Source organism: Vanessa tameamea, chromosome 8, assembly GCF_037043105.1.
Source record: "Vanessa tameamea isolate UH-Manoa-2023 chromosome 8, ilVanTame1 primary haplotype, whole genome shotgun sequence".
In the NCBI taxonomy this organism is placed as follows: Eukaryota; Metazoa; Arthropoda; class Insecta; order Lepidoptera; family Nymphalidae; genus Vanessa; species Vanessa tameamea.
In genome coordinates, this window is record NC_087316.1 from 12,164,612 (window position 1) to 12,182,794 (window position 18,183).

Genomic DNA, 18,183 nt, shown 5'->3' on the forward strand with positions numbered 1-18,183 from the left:
ATTGTATATCTATATATCTACATATCTACATATATATAATTATTATACCTATTACCACTTTAAGTATAAAGCCATATTTATATTAGAAGACCGTTGTTAATCAGTGTTAAAGCATTTATCCGGTAACGCATATTGACTCAACGAATCTCTATTTACGTAATTTACGCCGCTGCACATTTTCTTTATTTGGCAGGACATCCCTGAGTCGTCACTGTATTTAAGAAACAATGCGTTTTGCTAACGGATGATAGAATTGTCTACGAAGCGTAATAAACACGTCGACTTTATTCATCATTTCGTTGTGATAACGCGTGTCTGTTAAGTGAGTTATAGTAACGACCGAATACGACACAGTAATTAATAAAATAATTGTTATTTTTTTATATTATTTTATTATTATTATATTATTCTAAACGCGACGACTATATATTGGTTAATAGTTATTTAAATTTAAGACCAAACTAAATATATACAGTTATAAAATAATTTAATTTTTATTAATGATGATTGGTCAATAATCAATAATCGGTCTAATAACTGTTAGAGGCGAGATGGCGTTGTGCTTAGAACGCGTGCATCTTAACCGATGATTTCGGGTTCAAACCCAGGCAGGCACCACTGAATTTTCAATGAACTTGTGATGAAGGAAAACATCGTGAGGAAACCTGCATGTGTCTAATTTCAACGAAAATCTGCCACATGTGTATTCCACCAACCCGCATTGGAGCAGCGTGGTGGAATATGCTCCATACCTTCTCCTCAACGGGAGAGGAGGCCTTAGCCCAGCAGTGGGAAATTTACAGGCTGATTATGTTTATGTATTATGTAATATTGTTGTAAACATATTATAACGCATATGTAAGTACTCCTACCTTATTAAAAACATCCAGACTTAAGCTCCAAGTTTATAAATAAAACCCCTATACTTGGATTTGACTTTAAATAGTATTTGATATTACGAGACTGTTTATTTTTATTATATATATATCAGCACATTTTTATTATCTTTAAAGGTCGTGACATTATTACCAATATAAAAATAATTCGTAAATATTTATGTATTTTTAAACGACTTCAAAGTTCAAACAGGGGTGTGTCTCTGCTTTCTCTCTTAAGGAATATTTTGGTTAACAACTCAGTACAAAATCATTATTATGTATAAATATTAATCGAATAACTTTGGATTTATAATTTAAACCTTTTAAATATTTTTTTCTCAAATATTAATCCATGTTTATTATTATGTCGCAATAATATTGTTATCCCTGTCAAACGTACGGTGTCAGAGCGAGATCTAGAGATAGTATAAGTACTAGTATAAGGGTTAGCACTCATATATGTATATTGTGTCATTCTCCAAATATATATTTTTTTAAGTTTTTATTTTTTAATTTGGTTAATTGTTTCAATAAAGTTATTACCCGAATATTTAAAAATCGAATTCGGAGGGGCATCCCTACGTTTTCTTGCATACAAGTTATATGTTATTATTGATTTTAATAGATTATTATATAACGTCATCAGAAATTTAAATATATATGTTTTTTATATTCCAACGTGTTTTTTACCTTCTTGGACTTCGCCAAATATACTTTAATATTGGTATTACCATATTAGCTTCCTCTAAACGTCCCACTACCGGGCTAACGCTGGCTTTTTCAAGAGGTTTGGAGCTTAATCCACCTTACTAATCTAATACGTGTTGATGGATATACAAGTTAAATTAAATAAACAATTTCCGCATTTGAAATATTTCACTACAATTTCGTAATGAAAATATTCCGCACACCTTGATAAACAAATTCAACATACCTTATGAAATTTATAATCGGTGTTATTGCTCCAAATTTTCTAAACACGTTTTAATGGGACGTAAATGAATGGAGAGTTCATACCTTTAACTCTAAACTGGTATTGAATATCTATAATGTATATGGTTTTGTATAATGACTATTTAACTATGAAATAACGTAATTAATTATCAAAATTCTTATAATATATTCAATATTTTCTTCAAACGTATATATTACATAGATATTGAATCGTTTGTTTGTACATTTAATATTATACGACTTAAATTAATTGAAGGCTGCATATAATTATTGAACTCAACAACACAATGAAACAGTGTACGTGAAAAAACTATTAATCTATGGCTATATACTAATGGAATAAAGATAAAAGATTTGTTTGTTTGTAAACGATAAATTCAGAAAATACTAAATCAATTTTAATAATACTTTAACAACTAGATATCTACTATATCTTTTTTTTTGTTCAGTAATAAGATTTTAACTTGAAAATTTGTCTTCCAATCATAGCCGATTTACACGCGGGCGAAGCCGCAGGCCCAGCAATCCGTTATTGAGAAAAATATTGCAACCACATACTTAAAAAAAAAAAAGTTTAAAAACGTAACGTCCAGTTATAAAATATTGAGGCGTTTTTTCTTACAAATATATAATATTTGGATTGCATAATAAAACGATTTGTTTAAGTAAAATCCTACTAAAAACCTAACTATACCAAATTCAACACAACAATATTAATAAAATGAAATATGAAAAAACGTAGGTCACGTAGTTTCAGAAATATAAGATAAATAATGAATATTATCGTTAGAATCTTCGGGATAAAGTCGTTATCAATATAAATAACATACAATGTGCACGACTTACCTCGACGATGTCTGATCTCGAATGTCGGAAAGTTGCACCGTACACATTATATCGTATGGAATTGACCACTGTAATGTGATCTATTTTGTTCGACATCACGAGACCTATATTGTGAAAATAACTAACTAACAACAAGAAAAAGGGGTCATGACATTATGGTCACTAGACCGGTTTAAGTGTACGACTAAGTAAGCGGCAAAAACTATGAAATAGTGATGTGATGAGTCGATAGTGATCGATAATCGAATAAACATCTTTTATTACAATTTTTTATTACAAGGGTATAATATATGTAGACCATTAATAATTGTGTGTTTTGTTTGTGTTGTCAGCGGCTTTGTTTAAGGTCGATTAACTCAACAGATATCTTGATTTGAAAATCGGTTCATTGTTTTTATAATATTATTACATGATACTTGTATTCTTATTGACAGCAGACTCTTGTACGAGTTGCCGCGTAATGTGGAGGTACCTTGATGATGTCGTCTCAAGGGAAACCAGCCAACTATACGGAACATATTACGGTGCACAAGTGGGCTCGCAAACATAGATGCACTCTCTATTTCCTCACTCTCATAATCCAATGGGACACCAGATCAGACACGACCGGAGAGAGTTCAGGTGCAGGACCGACGGCTTTTCGTGCTTTTCGAGGCACACAATTCCAAATTAAAGACTTCAGGCTGTTTTTGAGAATTTCAACGGAAAAACTCAATAACTTTTTTATCGTCCCTACCTGGTGTTTGAACCCAGAATCTCGGAATCTGTAGCATTATATCTTGCTACTAGATAGGTTGCTATATATCGACATGATTACCCAACCTTTCCGAACTGTATTGAAGATGGTCATCGCAGTTTTAGTGAGTAAGAATCATACATAGTCAGGCTAATATAATGTAGGTTTGTACTGCGTACCATTATAAACACTTGTCAACTTTTCTTTCATTAAAAACAACCTTTTTTTATTTTATTTATTCACATCCACCATTCTGTGGACAAGATATTTCCTAAGGTTTTTATTCCTTAAAGTGTTGTCATCTATAAAAAAAACCTAGCCACTTCAGCAACATTACTTTTTATACAATTAAGATTACAATCGTATTACTGTTCCTATTTTTTTACGACAGAATAAAATGTACGATCATATTTCTGCCGTTTTTTTTGCGTGTACATATTACGCAATTCATACAATAACATTTTGTATTACTGTAGGATGCTTGACTATTAAATTGTCATTAATTCTTGCTGGAATCTTCGTCTTATAGTCGTGTTATAGTTCAGATTGTATACGTTCACAGATCGTTCATTCAATTAAGTTGAACAATTGCGGGAAATACCGAACTTCCCGCATGGTGGGTATTAGTTATATTAAAATGCAATAGGAGGCGCGTGAGTCGTATCGAATAATTTTGATACATAAATAAAATAAAAATATATTATAACGCATATTTGGAACTAGCAAAGAAAAATATTATATTAATTATTTAATTAAGGCCCTAGAGTATTCAATATCTAGATTGTATTTCATTAGCAGCCTGTAAATTTCTAAAAACTTTAAAAAAAAGTTAACCATTTTTGAGTTATCAAGTATTTTAGTTTTTTTCAAAATAAGTCAAAAATGCAACTTCAAAAATTTATTTAAAAAAAATTATAAATTAAAATCTATTTTAATCTTCTGTTTTGTAAAAACGATTAAACACTGGTTATTTGACAAAATTAAAATAGTAATTATCCGTCCAAATTTAAAAATGTGACAGGGAAAAAGATATTATTTCAATAATATTTTTTTCGACAAAAATGCCTTAAAAACTATAAAAATCGTTATGAAACTTATCCTGCAGATTATTTTAAAAACATAACAGTTTTCTTAGCTATCTAAAAATGTATAACAACTAGGAACTTATTTCAAAGCAATCGAAATAAAATGACCACAAAGGACGCATATGGGAGTTAAAATTATCGCAAATAGCCACCCCTATCACCTAACGGGAATACGTCGAATTACCAATAACCCTGTATAGTTAACTACGCTTCCTAAGTGACGTTAAGTCGTCATTATCATTCGCAATTACTGATAGGAAATTCACCTGAATGGAATAGATAGATTTAATCGTGGTGATCAATCAAATAAACTTTTGTACTAAATAAAAACTGTAAAATAGCAAATTTATTATAATATATATTTTTTAAAAAGGAGGTTAGGGAAAAACTCAAGGAGGAATAGTATACAAGCGAAGAAATTAAAAAAAACTGCAAAAAATTTAAAACAAAAGAATAATCATTTAACGTTATGATATCGATAATAATTAAAAGCAAAATAGCCCATCACTATCGCCTACAACGACACCATGCGATATAGTTTATCGTTAGTTCTGTAAATAGTTAATAAATAAAAGTAAACAAAATTCGGAGTGCATCCGAACAGGTTTGTCGGCAAGTGTGATTTCATATAGACTAATAATAATAATAGAGCTGATTGGGTTTATCCGTGTACAAGGAAAACATTATTAGGTGTATTTAAATACAATGTTATTGAAACATTAGAAAAACTTAGTGCTCATCTGTCTGTTCCGACAATACGCATTCAAAACTTATATTTTGCCTTTATGCAGGCCGTTATTAATCAGTTCTATAAACAATATTATGTACTCTTGTTTTAAGATTTTTTTTTAATGTTGAGTAAGGCAATAAAGACCGCTTCTTAGGCTCAGATCATCTCTCATTGGCGGTGTAAGTGGTTTATACTTTTCTTGTGACAGTATCTATGGGCGAAGATGACTACTCACAGTCAGGTAGCCTATTTGATAACATTCTTGATTAAAATGTCTAAAAAAACAAGTATTTATTAAACATTTTGATTTAAAATAAGCCCGGCTATGTTTTTAATTTTTTTTTTGTAGTAAAGCTAAAATACAATCTTTTTTGTCAAATAAATCTGAATAAAAATGTCTATTATAACTTCAACTTCAACAATTTGAAGTTGAAGTTTGTTGCTAGGCGATCTATCTGTCGTGTCATGGTCAATAGCCTCAGAAACTTCAATTGAAATCAATTCGAAAATTGGCCTTCTGGAAATGGCCGACCCGCACCCAACTGGCTTATGCAATTTTTGTTTAAAGTTATTTTTATACTCATCAAATTATGAAGAGATAAGGAATCTACGTGGAAGTCAAAGTAATTGTTAAAATATTCATTACATAATTACAGTAACTTAATGATTGTCAAAAACATTCTAACACCCGTGGAAAGTAATATCTCAGATCTAAGCAGGGATTGGCGAAAGAAACTCAGCACGATTCTTTGCTAAATTATTTCTGAGTGCATAAATAAATAAATATATCATATCCATTTTTATTTATTTTTTATCTTTATATGGTTTTATTTTGTACTCTTTAATATTTTTATTACAAATATAAAAAAAAAAAACATTTATTAAATAAATTACATATCATTTTTATCAGGACAGGATAAATATATTAAAACCTACACTGCCCATTGGCCACGTACTGTTAGAATGAATGATGACAGCACTTGTTGGAGCGGGGAGGGGCGAAAGTAAACAGTAAAGCTCCCATAAATACTGCAACCACAAAGGCAATGTTCAAACATTTAGTGGTTAGACTTATTGTTAAAGCGACGACAATTGTGAGAATTTCACTTGGTGCTATATTTTATGCAAGCCCATCTGGGTAGGTGCAACCCACTCATCAGGATATTCTACCGTCAAGCAGCAATACCTACTTAATATTGCTACGGTTTAATGGATGAGTGACTCAGTTTAACTACAGAAACAAGGGACATAACATCTCAGTTCTAAAGTTAGTGGCATCGGCGATCTGAGTAGTGGTTAAAATTTCTTACGGTGTCAATGTCCATAGGTGTTGGTGACCACATACCATCAGGTGGCCCATTTGCCAGCCCGCCTACCTATGCAATAAAAAAATTATAGAGAAAAAAACATTTATATATCCATCAAGGGCTATATATTATATGTTCTTTATGCCTGTGAAATATAAATAAAAAAATATGCAAAATCCTCTTAACAGACGAATGAAACAATATATATATTTAGTATTTTAGTAAATCCAAGTAATTTATGTTAAGGGGATGGCCCCGAATAAATACCTTTTCTTGAAAGTATTAATTTACAACTTTTCCTTGTACTATATGTTTACATATAATGTTTATTATTATATACATGCCATAATTCTCGAAATAGTGTTGTAGTTATTAAAACCGCGTCAAAAAAAAAAACTTAAATCTACAAAGGACACACAAATAGTTAAATAGGTTAATGTAAGGATGTATGATGTACGCTTTATAGCTATTGGAATATGATAATATGAATGAACCGCGTAAACTGTTCTAGAACTTTCTTTTCGAATTAAATGTAAAGCAATAAAGACGACGTTGTACCTATTTGTTTTTTTTTTATTTAATAATTTTGTTTAGGGAGGCAGGCACGCTAATTTTCTGCTTGTTAATATATTTCTTCGCTCACTGTAAAATTATATAATATAAACAATTTCTTACACCCCAAATTCCCCTCTATACGCAAGCTTTCACACGAATTCGAATTCTATTACTTGGGATTTTTGTTGTATCATCTTTAAAATTGTTACCTATAATATATAATATATTTAAATCATCGATACGTACGTATAATTTTCCTTTATAACAAACACGTTATAATCATTACAAGTCAGAGATTAATAATTTGCGCAGTTCCATTGTAGTTTTTACTTGCATGTGTAATCTTGTTGTTGCTTTCCATGCGTGAAAAAATTAGTTCACAGCGCAATATGATGTCGAAATAGTTTCATTGTGTCAATACAAGATTGTTTTGTCGTACGACGTAAACAAATGCAATTGAGACTTGACAAGGAGAGTTAGCGAACATTTCATTGAAATCAAAATGAAAATATTAAAGTAGAATCTACAAGTACATATAAATAATAGGTACATACATCTGTCATTCTAAAATATTATATTAAATTTAAGGTATTATATTAAGTTGATATACAATTATAGTCCGATTCCGATCCTCTTGGCAAAAAAATTAATCAGCGCTCCTGTAACCAGTGGATGCAATAAGGCGAGGTGTTATACTTTAAATCAGTGATTCCCAAAGTGGTCCAGGTGGACCCCCAGGGGTCCATGGGAGACTTGCTGGGGGTCTGCGTAGGCGTGAATAAAAAATGGGGGTCCATAAGATGTTAATGGGGGTCCACGAAAATTTATCTGCTTTTGATAGTAAAGAGCAAAAATGTAAGCATAGTTTTTATAAGGGCCTACCTATATTGTTTTAAGTACCTAACAAAACAGATAATATTTTATTAAGGCAAGCAACTGTTACTTGTCCAAACTTGCGTATTCGATATTACGTACTAATTCGTGTACAGACTTGCAAAGCGCTATCCGCCCGACAATGATTAATGCTTTTTTGTTTTTTCTTCATCAATTTGAGAGAAACACTAACAAATTCATAGATTTTAATTGCTTAAACACTCGTAGGGTTACTAAGGATAGAATTAAAAGCACCAATATTAAACAAATTTAAATTTAGTTCATATTTTAGTGTTTCTCTCAAACTGTGGTTACAGACACATGCCAATAGGTGGTCCACGAGAAAAATAAGTTTGGGAACTACTGCTTTAAATAACCTCTTTGCAGTACTCTTTTTTAATGAAACTATTGCCTATATGCTAATTTAGATGCCCAACGGCGAAAAGTGGTCCCGATTGCTACATAGAAATGAATATGTAATAAAACCAAGTACAATAATTGCTTATTTGATAATTGTTTCAGTACATAGTAAAACATAGTAGCTTCCCTATGTATGTCTGTCCCTGTGTATGCTTAGATCTTTAACATTACGCAACGGATTTTGATGCAGTTCTTTTAATAGATAGAGTGATTCAAGAGGAAGGTTTTTTATGTATAATACATGCATAATATAGTAGAGAAACACTGGAACTCACGAAGGAATGCGCCAACGCGTTTAATTTTCGGTGCGCATAGACAAATACAATCTAATTTGTTTTTTTCTTGGTGGCTTTATTCGTCCGTTAGTTAACTCACGCACAAAATATAAATATTGTAATATTTATAGAGTGTATAGATTTACAATTATGAAATGATACCAAATGAATACTCAAGACATTTGTAACATAATTTAACAAAATAGTTTATCCTGTACTGATATGGTAGATGAGAAAGTAACTCTGCCTGTATGACTGTTGCTCTTTCATGGTCAAACCAATGAAACGAATTTGATGGAATTTGTTTAGAAGGACATAGATTTGCTACTTGTTGATGCCTAACATCCACCTTAAAACGCGAACGAAGCTGTGAGCCAAAACTAGTTTATGATATTTTTATATAAATGTATATCACGTGCACGATAAGCTGTTTCTACTATCATTTGATTGACATTGACAATGACATTTAAATAGGTACCTTGACTTCACAACGACTGAGATATATCTAAGCGAATTATATAGCTCTACATAATATAATAAGAGCCGAGATGGCCCAGTGGTTAAAACGCGTGCATCTTAACCGATGATTTCGGGTTCAAACCCAGGCAAGCACCGGTGAATTCGTGCTCGGCGGTGAAAGAAAACATCGTGAGGAAACCTGCATGTGTCTAATTTCAACGAAATTCTTCCACATGCGTATTCCACCAATCCGCATTGGAGCAGCGTGGTGGAATATGCTTCAAACGTTCTCCTCAAAGGGAGAGGAGGCCTTAGCCCAGCAGTGGGAAATTTACAGGCTGTTAATGTATGTATGTAACATAATATAAAACAAAGTCAACGCCGCGTCTATCTGTCTGAACGCCATACACTCGAAAGCTACCGAGCGGATTTTCATACATCCAATTCCAGTAATTCCCCTTCCCTTACATCCCTTATGTGATCTAATAAAGAATATATGGATTATGTATACAGTATTTAGTTGCTAACATCTTTCTGTATTAATTAAAAATGTTTAAATTCACTCGTAAAGGCGAATTGTATATGAATAGTGTATGAATCTATATATAAAAATCTTGCATCCCGATTGCAGCGCCACCTACCGAGTCCAATCTAAACACACTCAATAAAAGTCATTATAATTGATCCAGCCGTTCAGCAGGAGCTCATATACAGTTATAATAATAATATATTTATATCCTCTTGGGTGGATAGAATAATGAATTAATTACGATTTTTTTTTTCTGTGATTTAAAAACATTTATTATTTATATTTTACAATAAGTACCTATTTATAATATTGAACTAATAACATTGTGCTAACAAAATATTTACTCGCTAAAAATTTTAAAAAACAGAGACTTTACGTATATAAAGATTATATTTTAAATATTAATTGTATTTAACAAACGTAAAAATTCCTTGACTTGTATATATTTTAGAACAATTCAACCCCACCTCAGGCGAATTCCTTGGTTTTCTAATTCTACTTTATCCAGACAGAATATTGCTCTTGCTTTGAGACTTCGATCCGGACATATTCCACTAAATAGTTTTGCATTCCTAATGGCAAAAACTAACACCTGATTGTACTGAGTGCCATAAAGTAGAAGACGCTTATCATGTCATAGTGGAGTGTGTCCGGAACGAAGTTGAAATTTCGCTTATGAAATTTGAAAAAGGAATCAATTAATGTTAACAGAATTTTGGCTTTTCCTCAATCGGAGGAGGCATTAATGTTGTATAAACTTGTTTAAGTAATAAGACTGTATTTTTCAATGAGGGTGGCATGATCATATTTGATCAAGCGCTCTATAATAAAATTAAATTAAAAAAAAATTATAAATGTGACGAAAACAATTAACGAAAAAAAATCATTATGTTATAGTTTTCTTTACAAATAAATATACGTTCGATAACATATTACATTAGGAACGTTCCTCAATGTTGTATAATGTATTCAATTTGTTAACTAAGTACTTGGAAATTCCACTGGAGCTATTAAATCTATTTTTCGATTATATTTTATCTGTCTTCATATTTCTTATCTGACCACATCATAAATTATCTAGTTATCTTTTTTTCTATACGTCTTCTTCATAATACGTGACATTTGCAGAATGTTTTGTGTCCATCGACACGCGCTTCGTTAAGCCATTAAATTAAAAATAATCTACACGGAATATACGTACGTATATATAATATGACTTAGTCTGTTTTTATGACAAAACATACTCACAGATAATAAAACCAGTCATCTGTATGTGGTTTTTTGTTCTCTGCATTATAAAAATCGAAAAAAAAAAAAAGCTATCAGCTCATTAAACGTACAAGGTAGAATTACAGGATATTGTTGTGACATAATGTTACTCGACGATACCAAGTTCAGGGAGGTAATGCATATTTATCTGTATCGTGGTTTTCAACTAGATTATGTAGCAAAAATACCTTCACTAAACGATTAATTTCATAAAAATATACAAGAACAGGTTTAATATTTACCTTAATTTAAACTTACCCAATGGCAAGGTGATCTTCATAAAATAAAAATATTAGTTACATTGCAAGAAATATTTGCAACCATTTATATATTGTGAAAATGTATTAAGCTAGTTGAACACCTTGATCTACTTGCTTTGAAAGTTCAATAGCATTACGACTAAAAGGCAGGCTGACTGTCTGTTACATTAAATCAGCATGTACAGTGTTCAAGAACAGGGCGTGTTCTAATTGGACGCGGACCACATCTGTCATTCGCGCTATAATACGTATTATTGATTGAGTGAAAACCTTTTCACATTTTCTAATATGAAGAACAAGTTTCAGTACTATGAATTAAATACACTTCTAATTGCAGTCGTGTTCAAATTAAAATAACTCGGATTCCGGATGTAACAAAATTATATTGTTAATCTGTTGCTATAATTGCTGTTTAACTAAGAATATTATATACAACCTTTTTGAACTTAACTGTCAAAATGAAAATTACCTTTAATTGCGAGATCGTCGTTTAGATAAATAATTAATACATTTAATTGAATATAATTCGTATTGTACGTATACAATTCGATTTATTCCAAAGGATAACTATTGAGTTGCTTGACGGTTCTCGGTAGAATCTATTTTCAGAACTGATTGTACCTTTATGCTAAATTAATCTTCAATATAATTATTTAAACGTGCTTGTAAGAACCAATTCATATAAATCTTATATTAATTTAAATTTAAATTAACTCGTCCCATCTCTTTGTCAACCGATCTTCATCTTTTTTGCGAGCTATGTTATGTGTACGCGAGTTAGTCTTTTATAATTTATATATCTCAATGGAGTGTCGCACTGAAATAGAACTAAATCAAAGAGGCAAACTTTATTATATTGGTGTGCGTGAAATCTACGCAATCGTGCAATCTATCTTGACACTCGCCAAACGTCATACTGTTTCTTAAGTGTGTGCGTGTTCTAATTAACCAACTGTTAGCTACGATTTTTTTCGTCACGTTTTCAATAGTGATAAGTGTTATTAATATTTAAAATACAGAAACAAATTTATCATTTATGTATAATTATAATTTATTTATGTACGCGCTTAGATCAGTTCATATAAACTCAATGATCAAATGTAATTTTAATTTTCAAAACTGATTATGATCGAATTGCGACAATTACAGCCCAGCAGCATAAGTAATATTGCCTCTTCAGTACCCAAGCATACCAAGCTTTTAGGAACCTTCGAATGGTTAATGGTCCGTACAAAAAGTTAAACAAAAAACTATGATATAAGGCTGAGTTTTTCACCTTTTTATAAACTCCTAAGAGTACTACTAATTTAAAATTGTTATTATTATTTTTACCTTTTAATATATCACTGAAAATCGGAATTGCTATTTTGCAATTAAGGCGTCGATTTCAAAAAAATTAAATTGGTTATTTAATTTTTTTCTTGATGCCTATTAGCAGTCCTCGCCAAGAAGCAATGATCTCGCTAAAACGTGATCCGCCCTATTCGACAAAAAAATATCCTTATTTAACAATATAATTTTTTTGATACAAATTTAGAAAACATACTTATTTCCAACTACATAAATAAATAAAAAAATGAATATGAAATAAAAACAATAACTTACCTTTTAAAAACCGTATTTTATTGATGTTTAAATGATCTTAATATTTATTATAATTATATAAAACTGTTACAAATTTAATTTAACTCTACCGTAGTTCAATTAAACTTGTCTTATACATAGTATTTTAGTCAAAGACTCTCAACTGAATTTGAAACCATTTTCATTCAACAAAGTTGAAATTTTTACCCAATTTGGTGCTGACACACACAATCAACAATACTCAATATATAGAACCAAGAGGCTTATAGTTTAACTCTTGGCTAGAATGTATAGATTTCATACGTATATAAATCTGCATGTATCGGATTTCATTTAGTATCCATCAATCCTCATTAAAGCAGCGTCTTGGAATAAACTCCCAACCTCCACGAAAAAAGAGAGGAGATTTTTGCCCAACGGTTAGATTTACTGACTTTAACTTTGTATTTTTTATTTTTATACTAAATAGTGTTTAATTTTAAAATTAAAATTTAAAATTACTATTCTTGGTTATAAAATCATTATTTTAAACGAAATTCAGTTTATCTAATTTAAATAAAACAAAATATATTATCATGATACAAATCGTTAAACATGCTATTTTTCACGTTTATGGTTAATATTCTATTATTATTAATTCTAAACTAACTAGCTAAATATGTAATATATATATATATATATATATATATATATATATGTTCGTATGACAGATCTAAATGTACTTAGCACGTACAAGTTAACCTCGACTTAGCCATGAATATACAGAGTACCTAATAACTCATTAAATTACACGTATCGTCAAACTTTCAATCAAAGAAATAACTGTATTAAAATTATTTAAATAAATTTAATTAATGTTTTCAAGAAAAAATGTATTGTTTTGTTTCACTTACCTTAGAAGAATAGCTGAATAAATATAAGTCGAAGTTAATTCCGCACCTAAATAACAAACACTATCTCACTTATGTAAAAATATTCTGAATTCTAAATGCACTTTTCTTATAAACTGCTTTAAACTATTATAACAAATAAATATATATTGCTAACTGATCGGATCTGAACGCGCGTGTCTTACTGAGACACACGAAACCTTTGATAAGAAGCCTTCAACAACATGACAAATTGTTACTCGTTGAAGTGGAACAACTTAAGAGGTTACCTGCTTTTTAGAGGTCACTATAGAAATATGACAACATATCTTTTACCTTTTAAAATTATCTGTACATACACCGCTAAATATGATTTATAAATCATACAATAATAATTAAATATTTTTATTAAATTTTTACGTTTTTTAAACTTTTACGTTTGAATATTTGAAATGAACTGCTCGTGCTTATTTTTTGTCTTATTATCTTAAAAACGAATAATAATTTTGTTCATTAAATCTTTGCTATTAATACAATATCGGCAATTTAGTGCAATCAAAGCCAACAATTAAACAATTAACAAATAAATTATATTTTCATGTATTCATGACACCTTTTAGATAATTGAATCTTTTCTAACGGATTGAAACTTTGCTATAAAATTAACAAAGGATAAAGTAATTTTGTAATTAAAATGGATATTAGTATTATGTTTTTATATATGGTTATAGGTCTAACAAAAATTCGTTTTAATGTATATATTTTATTTCTTTAATTATTCTTATAAATGTATTATAATATTAAATGTTTTCATTGTGACAGAGGTCGTATTTGTCGTAACTTGCACCGCCCTATTTAATTATTTGTATAGTTAAGTTTTTAGATAGTTTTTATTCTAAAGAAAAACCACAGTAATTATTTTCAGTTTTAAAGATTTAGAAAAATAAACGCAGTATTTAATTCAATTACTTTCCGATATGCTCTATTTTATTTTTATTTTAAATATTTATACTCTAGTTCTTTTTACAAAACAATTTAAATATAGCGACCATTGATATAAATATTTTTATACTTTTTATATATCAATGATTTGTAATAATGAATTTTCGAGAAAAAGTATTTTTTAACTAACACATAAAAGATAACATACTAGAAAGTAAACTGTGATTTAGGCGTTATGTTGAAAAACATTTTAAGAACTGGAAGGTAAGAAAATTATGACCTTAAAACAGTTATAAGAACTTATTACTTTTAACTACTTTAAGGTCATACTTTTATTTCATTGATGAATATTGTGCGATGATAAGGCGGCATGCCTTTGCTTCATAAATTTTAAAATAAGAACGTCTTCAGAAACGATTTCTGCTAAACTTAACTTTTAATATTGCCACCCCAGAGAGACTGCGTAAAATATAAGGTTGTCATACTTTAAGATGACCCTTTTAGATAAACGTACCAAGTTTTTTTTTCTTATGTTTACATATGTATGTGTTCCTCTAACAATAGTATTAGTTATTATTACGATATTTTTGCCGACCGTTCTATGGCCTCATTAAAAATTGTTTTAAAAAAAATATTTCAATAGATTAAATAACTCAAATTAAACAAAAAAAAATATGTATGCTTGGTATCTGATGCTCTCAGACGCTAATTGGTAGTTAATATTAAACGTATGCCGTGTCTACATCATGAAAAATGTAATCATGTGTATTTTTGTGATTGTCATTTTGTTTTGTAGACTTTTAAACATAAAAATAAAAATAAAATAAATAAAAAATATGTACAATTATATTTTTAATGTTATATGTGTAGTCCGTCATTTCCTTAACTTTTTTTAATCTTATCTTTAATTTGTTTTTTTTTGTTTGTCTGTATGATTCATACAGTTATAGCAATATTATTAAACTTTTTAGGCTAAAAGTTCCAGTTAGTTCACATTAACAATTTGTACTCCGTTTGCGTTTGAGGTTCAATTGACTCCTAGTATCTCACATACTAGGAGTCAATTGAACCCCATAAATATGCCGGCAGGATCGTTGATTAAAAAACAAAAACATAACGTTTTGTATTGCAAATCTCGTTTTAGTGATAATTCAAATTATTAATAATATATATACAACATTTAAAACAATTAGATTTAATTGGCTAAACAAATAATTACACAATAACAACTAAACGTAATTACATCTCATTTTAAATCGTTATAAGCACTGTACAATTAATCACACAAAAACTTCTATTGGTATAAAAACATGTCTAGTTATGATACAAGCAAAAAATCTTAAATATTATTTTACGATTAGAAAATAATTTATGTATTTATTTATTATGATTTAACGTAGGAAAACTTTACCTAAATGTATTTATTACTTCCTTAGCTCCTCGTTCCTTTGTATATCCTCGTACTCATGGTCCTGTACGGTAATCCTACGCGGTCGGAGAGAGTTCAGGCAAAGGACGAACGGATTTTTTATTTGATCTACTTAGACATTCGATCCCGTGTGTTGCAAAAATAAAACCTAGTCACTGGATTATTGTAATATTAGTATTTTTGTAAATGCTTCAAAAAAAATAAAGTAATTTGCTTTGTCTAAGTCTTTGTTCTACAATTTGTCTAAGTGTCTGTTCTAGCTATTTCCTATCTATTCGTATATAATTTTATTCTGAGTCCTGACTGACCAACGCACAGCTGAAACTAATGAGTCTTGAAAGCTGAAATCGTAAACATAGAACTGAGATGTATTTAGTAACGTAAGCGTCTGCTAATAAATCATATTTGGACATTTCAACTTTAAAGGTACCCCCCTTTAAAATTCTAATATAATTTAGATGCTAGTAATTATTTGAGTTTATATTTCACTTGAGAGTTTGATCGGACTCTCTCATCAACTCTCGGATCAAAGCTCAACAGGACTTAAAGATTTTTGTATTGGATGATAATCAGAATGTTTTGCATTTGATTACAAAGAATTGAAAATATTAAGGTATTAAAGAGATAGAGGGATGACCAGTTTCCGCATTTCACTAGAGTATCAAGGAAATTAATTAATTAAATGCGTTGTCCTTTTTTTGATGATGTCAATAAAATATTTACAGTTTTCCTATTTTTTTTTCTTTTTGATCAATGTCAAATGAAAACAGGCAATTTAATTAAGGAAAACTGACGGAAAAGCGGTTATATTAACGATCATATTATGTTTTTTATTTTTATAATAGATATAGTTAAACGAATTCCAATGCAACACACAAATACCAAGAATACTTTGACTTAGTTTGGGTTTTTACGAGAGTTTGTGTAATTACAGACAGAAAGGATATATCAAATCTTAGGTCATTGTCAGCCACACATTGATTGGTTTACACAACGTACAGTATCAATGTCTACGAATTACCAGAAGCGACCTATTCGCCCTTCAACTTTTCTTATGAAATGGGCACAAATCAAAGAAAGAACAAAAGTCTAAGGTCAAATTAAATATTTCTATCAAGCGACTGCCGTATACTTTTAATACCGGTTCTATTTTATCGTGTCAAATAATGAGCCGAAGTCCTGGGTTCATTGTAATGATACCTCAATTCTCGGCATTAATATGTGCGTCGTATGTTAATCGTTTAACAGTTTCCGGTGTCTGAGGTTCAGATTTAGAAGCAACCTTTAAGGGAAGAGCTGGTTCGCCTTGCAACTGCGTCAGAGCACATCGAACGGCAGACAACATTTCAGGCGTAGATTTTCTACCACGAGGTGCGTGCGGGCGATGTTGTCTCGACATGCGTTCTGTTGTTACGGTACCTTCTAACAAATTAGAAAACAATTAAGTCATCACAGTCTAGTCATATTTACAGGTGAAAGCAATACCAATAGAAAAAGAGCGATGATAAACAAACCTTAGAATTACATCTTATACGATTTCCTAATGACTCTTCTGTCTCATGCACTACAAGCAGTCTTGATGAATACAATCGTATCTTTATTATAATATAAAAACATTCTGCTTAACTATATACAACCACTTTAATTTTACATCCAGAGATAATACGATAGAAACTTCATCGAACCCCTATTTTTCCATGTATCCCTAATGAATAGTAGATTCTTCAAAATACCATGTCACGACCAATTATATCACGTCAGTTAAATGTTAAAGTTTATTTGTTTTGACTACTAATCATTGGTATAGGCTACAGGTAAAAACAAGTTATGTTTAATTAACGTTGTATAGAAGTTGACTCCATAATTTGATGTCTAGTAATTTAAGATTTGTTGTAACTTACGATTAACTCTTGGCCTTTCCCTCTCCATTCTGTCTTCGAATTTCTCACAGCAGCTGCAAAAATAGCACGGGATACCCGGAACACCGCAACAAAGCGCGCCCCACATCCACTTGTTCAAAGTGGAACCAGCTCGCGACCAGACTGTTGGTCTATCGTCATCATATACGAAGTCGCGATTCATGCTACGTAAAACTACATTTTAAGCTCTGAACGATTTCTTTTTCTTCATAGACTGGCTACAACTATATCTTGATGGTATTGCAATTTTTTTTTTTTAATTAC